This window comes from Lolium rigidum, chromosome 7 (genome assembly GCF_022539505.1).
Source record: "Lolium rigidum isolate FL_2022 chromosome 7, APGP_CSIRO_Lrig_0.1, whole genome shotgun sequence".
NCBI classification, from domain to species: Eukaryota; Viridiplantae; Streptophyta; class Magnoliopsida; order Poales; family Poaceae; genus Lolium; species Lolium rigidum.
The window spans coordinates 122,535,876-122,542,536 of NC_061514.1; the positions used below are offsets into that span (position 1 = coordinate 122,535,876).

Here is a 6,661-nt window from a genome sequence, read left to right on the forward strand (position 1 = left end):
AGGAGCTACTACTTCCGCTGCCCGCTGGAACGGGAGGTGGACGTCGTCTTCATCAACAACCGAACGTGTGGCCGAGTACGGAGGTGCTGCCGTTCGTGGCGCCGGAACCGATCGTGATCAAGATCTTCTACGCGCTTTTGCAAGCGGCAAGTGAACGTCTACCGCAGCAACAAGAGCCTCATCTTGTAGGCTTTGGAATCTCTTCAAGGGTGAGACTCGATAACCCCTCGTTGCTACCGTCTTCTAGATTGCATCTTGGCTTGGATTGCGTGTTCGCGGTAGGAAAATTTTTGTTTTCTATGCAACGTTATCCTACACTTTCGTCCTCACCTTGGCAAGTTTGTGGTGCCCTTGGTTACTCTAGGTGCTATTCAGCCCAGATTATTACCGTGGATTTCTTTTCTAGGTGCTGATTGTGCTAACCACTCACTATTTCACTTTTTACTTGAATCAGTCAAGCATTTTAACTGGAAAATTGGGGTGAAACATTGTTCTTCGAATAGGTAAAGTTTTGAACTTCATGCTTTGAACAATAATGCAAGTTGGAGATTTTTTGTTTAGTTAAAATTACTTGCAGCTATATCATCACATGTTTCATTATTTTTATGCATAACAGATATACCATGCTTTTTAGTGTAGGTCTGCAGACAATGAGATGACTGGGTGTTTTCTTAATCTCATCACATGCTAAAAATGTAAGTGATTTTTATTGCATTTAGTTATTTGTTTCTCCTAGGAAAAACATTATCTTCCTTATTTTGGGTTTCACATATTCTTTCTTTGGCTTATTTCCCTATGAATGTTCTTGAAAACCACATCTCATTGCAATATGTTCACATCTACAGATTTTGTGTCAGGAGCATACAGGTAGATAAGGTCACCACACAATGCCCTCCCAAACTGATGCCAAGCCAATTAGGCCAATTAAGGTCATTCATATTGCTTAATGTATATATGATGCTACTGTCCATTCTTCTATTAGTACCATCACAATCAAATCTTCTGTGTAATGTTACTATATATATTGATGTTGTTAGGGTATGGTGGCAGGATTACTATGAGGGGCTTGGAGTTTAACCGTGCTAATTCCTGATATACATGCTCACATGATAAATGAGATACAAATGTAGTTTAATATTAATATGAGGTGAAAATATGCTATGTAGTTCATCACTTTAGTCAGTAGTTACTGACCTACAACTAATCCATTTAACTTTTATCTTTGGATCGTTGTACATGAACCACCATATTCAAAGTATAACTGGTATATGCTCATTACAAATTTTTGCGGTGTTGTGTGTATGCCATTTTTATTAGATATATACATTTCGATAGTTGTTCGCTGAATAATCTGCATGTTATATAGTGGCAAACTCCAAAAAATATGGTTGCCTCTGTGTATTGATCAGTGTGGTTTCACCAAGTATGCATCGTTACCTCTGTGTGCATTGGTATTTTTCCTAGGTGTTTGAGTTTCTTGAATTTATTTTCAGCCATGTTATGCCTCTATGCCTATATTTTTTCAGGTTGCTATAGGAGAAAGGCCAGGTATATCCTTTTGCAAAATCTGTTTAGCAGTTGGTGTAACTGCATATTTGTGTATCAGCCTAAGCTCCTCAACTTAAATAATTGGTGGCAGCGGAAGCAGCGTCCTCCGATGGATCTAGAGTACGATGGCAAGCATGTATGCATTCTCCGTTAATTCCATGCATTTCCATTCCTTATCTTTTTTGGTACAAATTTTTCGTGATTGATTAGACCTTGTGATTATGTTGAATCTCTTTGTATGTTTCACTTTTTAATACACATGGGATTTTATCTTGCGGTGGTTCGTTAATTCAATCAGTTCACACCTGATCTCTATACTTATCTTGCAGGAAACTCAAGAAAGTACCGATGCATGCCACTTTGGTAAAAGATATCTCACCTCGATCTCAACGGAATGCTCTTGTGCGTGTTTCGCTGATCTGGGAGAACAATGATCAAGAACATAATGTGTATGAATTGGGGTTCATTTCTGTTGACCAACTGGTACCTCCTAAATGCTCGGTTTCTTGATCCCCCATGGTGACCTACACATGAGATTCATGCAGTTAGGTTAGCCTTCTCATTCAACTATCTATAGATATTTCCTCAACCTTGAAATGATGAAATCTATGAAAACATATTTTATCTAAGCATTCGGATTTTTGGTTCCACTATTTTCATCTACATATGAAATGCCTACAATTACCTCGACTTGTTCATCTTCTTTTTACTAGCCACCACTACACAAAGCTGATTCCGCATTCACAGACTGAGATGTTAGCACCGTAGCCCTGCTTAAGTTTTCTCATTTAAATTTCACAAAAATTTAGATAATAGTTCATAATTTATTAGTACCATAGTACCATTATACTCATAAATCCCCGAGGGGACAGAAAGAAGTCAAATTTTCAGAGAATTTGGCACATAGTATAACAGACTCATTTCTAATTTATCACACTCCATCGGGAAAGGAGACACTAAAAAATATTTCCTTATGATAGGTACAACAGCCTAACTAGATGATATTTCGGGAAAGGAGACACTAAAAAGGATTTTTTTTATGATAGATACAACAACCTAGCAAGATGATATTTCCTTTGAGAGACAAAAACCACATATGAGTTGATGACACTTGAGGTCCCCTTCTGTCATTATTACAATGGGCATGTATTAACTTTGTATAACATAACCTAAGAAAGCAGCATACCATTTATTCCCTCCATAGCACGTTTCAGGCAGCAGCATAGACAGATTAACAAAATGTTGAAACTGACTAACTAGAAACAAAAGTGATATATCAATATACTGAGTAGCTAGAAACAAAAGCGTGCAGACATTGCTTCCACTGGTGTACAAGGGTTTTTTCTGAGGTGTCGAGCAAGCCGGGTAAGTAACAAAAAGCCAATACTTATATTTCTTGTTTAATGGCTTTAACCCTCGTTTAAGCATGAACATGCAATTATTTAGAAAGTTGGGAAGACGCCAGCTGCTATACTATTATCAGTAACCCGTCATAAGTTTATATTCCTAATCAACAGGGTCCAACAAACCAATTGGACTTGATGCACCACAAAATTAAGTAGGCAGTATTGCATGATAGCAGACACAAACAGAAAACCATGGTAAATTAGTAATCTACCTTCCCTGTGACGCTTCTTGTCCTCCCTGTAGTACCCAACGGGCTGGCCCTCCGTCAGTTACCATAAGAAGGAGAAATATCAACAACGACATCCTTCAACACAGACATCCTTCAACACACATTGACTCGCTCCCTCCTCTGATGGGTTTCCCTGCGTTGTGTTGCTCTGATTCCCCGTATAGCGCACTGTCCCCTCCGCCGCCGCTCACACCTGGCACCAGCGCAACCTTCGAACTCGAGTTGAACTGCGCCAGCCACCATCGAGGCATCGCGGGGGGAGAGCATGCTTTGGGGCGAGGCCGTGGGAGTGGTGAGAGATTAGGTGGTGGGGTGAGGCCATGGGGGATGGGGAGAGTAGGCGCCTGCCATAGCTGTGGCAGAAGTGGGTGGAGGAGCAGTCAATTGGGACAAGCCCGTGGGGGAGAAGACAAGGGGAAGTGAGTGCGAGAGGCAGAGACTAGAGAATGAATCCTGTGTCAGTTGTCTTGTCTGTGTGTATCGTTTTTAGATGCATTTTAGAAGACTAAAATTAAATTTCTACGTTCTACGTAAATATTCAACATTTCTGGTTGCAATTGTATTTTTTAAATTATGTTCCTAATTCGTTTCCGTACTGTTGGGTGTGTGCTCAATCTGTATGAATTTTGGCTTACTGACCTCTTTTATTCCACAAATCTATGATTTTTCCGCTGTTCTTAATGGCGAGGCAAACTTTGATATAGCAAGTCTGTCCGATGTGTTTTTGTGGTCTATGCTGATTCATATCCCGTGTTAATCATTCATAGCCGTATGCAGCTGAAAGCTCAGACAGAAGGATCAGGCAAAAACGAAGACTTGAATTAGAAATAGCCAGGGAATAGACACTGTAAACTCTTGGCTCGACGTCATTATACTTATTATGAACGTATTTCTATCTATGAAAAAGACTTTGCTTATCTATTTGTGTTTTGTTTTGTTTGGTGGTCTAATTAGGATTACATTTGCTTGGTGCCATTATCTCTCAAGACTGTTGTGACATGATTTTTGTGTTCCTTGATGGTATCAACGAAATTTAGATGTTATAATATATCCCCTCATGATTCCTGGTTATATATACACGTTTGTTACTTTATTGGTAAATTTGTGTGGTTCATTACGTTTTGTAAACCAAAGAAAAGTCTTATCATTTTTTTCATCTATACACGAGTTTCATGGGATCGTGCGGCATGGCGCACCATAAATTCTCACAACTCAGCTTGGATTCATAGGTTATGTGCTCTCTCTTTGTTCCTATTAATTTATGGGTTATACAGCTGTGATGAACTTCAAGCAATGGAAGTTTTTTGGTACTGCCTTGCTTTTGTGAATGCATTTTCATGTACTTTATTGGCATTGAAGTAACAAATATAATTCCGTGTTTTTGATTTTGAAGGAGAAGGTGTTCACATGATCATTGACTGTCTGTTGTTTCAATTATATAATAGATTAAAAGCACACAATGTCAATAGTAGTTTCTAATTTTGTTGTGCACGTTGCATACTAATGCCATGGATGACGCATGGAAATGCAAAATAAGATGAATGAATTAATCCTTGATGTTTGAATTTATAGGAGCAGTGTTTGCTCATTATTGTTCCTTTGTATGCATATCAGCTTATATGGTTACTGGATTTGTGATTGTTCACCATTTAGTGTTTTCAGTACTTGGATGGTTAATGATTTTCTTACATCCGCTACAGGGAAGAAGCAGACTAAAAAAGGAAAAGTTCAGAGGAACTTGATTATATCGAGGAATCCAATGGCTGCATTTCCGATCTGCGGACTTTCAGATTCTTCGTTATTGGATTAAATTTTCAGTATGATTTTTCTGTGCTCTTTTACTTTTGTCCGATTATTTTATGGAAAGACTTAATTTTTTTTTTACGACAACACGATGGTTCAGAGGTGTGTGGTCTATTTTGACGCATTTTGAATACTACTCTTTGATCTATCTCATGTATCTGAACTCGTTTTTGTGTTCTCCTTTTCTCTTATCAAGTTCTTATTCAGTAGCTCGCCTGCAATCCATGTGCTCATTTCCACTATTCTTTCTGTTTATATTTTTGTCTCATGCCTTTTCTCCTTACCTATATATTGTTTCAGACATTGTAAAATGCACCATGGTTCATGACTGCACTTTATATACATGTTTTGAAAGGCTAATAGTATTGATATATCATGCGCGTGTGTTAATTGATGATTCCCTTCTTCCTACAGTCGTTTTGGAAGGATGACTATTACCATTCCTGCGGGGTGAACGACCCGAGTGACAATGTCGGTTTGGCTGTTGCGGCTGCTCCTCAAAGCAGAGACTTCCAGGGCAGGTTAGCTTTCTCCACCTCCGCACTGGACACATATTGGTAATACGTGATACATCTGTAAATTAGGATATCAAATCGATGCTCCTATTATAATCATTTTCTTTGCCTTTGTGTTGTCACTTGGCCCTGTCAACTTCCAGAGTTTGAGCACGTCTAGGACTGGCTCTAACCCTGCCTTGAATGACACTGGTTGAGGAGGTCGTCCGGTTTGTTTGTTTGAATTTTTTATGGCTTTGGATGTGATATTTTTCTCCTTCCGACTAATATGAATATCTTCCATAGTTATGCATACTTATTATTGTTTCCTCTTTCTACTCATTCTGATCCAGTCAAACTGTCTATGGGGATGAAGTTCCATTTAATTTTGCTGCCGTCATGCCATCAGATGAGCCTACGTGCTTATTCGCATTAAATTTGTGTATAGCAGATTTCGCTGTATCCAAGACTGAAACTTAAGTATATTATTCTACAATGAATCAGAAGTATGTCTCACTCATGTGAGGCTTATACATCAGGGATATTCCTATACAATTACATTCAAGTCAGTACTAACTTTTGCTACTCTACAGGTCAAAAAAAACTTCTGCTACTCTAGGGGTTTATAAATATTGATGACAGTGATTCTTGTGCTCAGATTATCCAATGATTATGGTTTAAGTTGTGTGATGTGATTGTTGTCGATGCAAAGATCAAACAAAATGCTCATGTCGGCCAAAAATAAGGGGAGATTATCCTCCATGTCTGAGAGGTAAAAGATGGGTCTGCATTGATCTGTTTGTATCATTATCCTAATTTAATATTGTCAAATCCAGTTATTTCACATTGTGGTGATCGGCTTGAACATACTATTATTTTAATCAGCTGATGGGTCAGACTGTATAATGAAATATGGCAGGTTTTTCTTTGTCTTAAGAAATTATTTATGATTTTCATGTTGTTTCTTGTGCCATTTTGTGTTGTTTATCACTTACCACTTAACTTCTTGATTTTCCGTGGAAACATATGTTTCTCTATTTATGGCAATCAGATCGACTATGGGAGAAGGATCCTAATGGCATTGCTCCTGCGGATTTCATAACTCTATTTTACCAAACAACATCAAAATTATTCCTTTAGTAGATGGCCCAGCTTATGCAGATGTTCCTTTTGTCCTTAC

At 38.4% G+C, this 6,661-nt stretch overlaps 1 long non-coding RNA gene across 6 annotated transcripts; it reads left to right on the forward strand.

Moving 5' to 3' along the window:
- Positions 1-317: 317 nt before the first annotated feature.
- Positions 318-6,437, forward strand: LOC124673954. 6 transcript variants are annotated; one of them, XR_006992886.1, is made up of 8 exons: positions 318-364; positions 455-503; positions 640-695; positions 846-1,684; positions 1,878-2,097; positions 4,885-5,508; positions 5,646-5,711; positions 5,835-6,437. It is a non-coding gene; the product is annotated as an uncharacterized LOC124673954 (long non-coding RNA). The 6 variants fall into 6 exon arrangements; XR_006992885.1 differs by having other exon boundaries at positions 5,646-6,437; XR_006992883.1 differs by having other exon boundaries at positions 4,885-5,001; positions 5,402-6,437.
- The last annotated feature ends 224 nt before the right edge of the window (positions 6,438-6,661 follow it).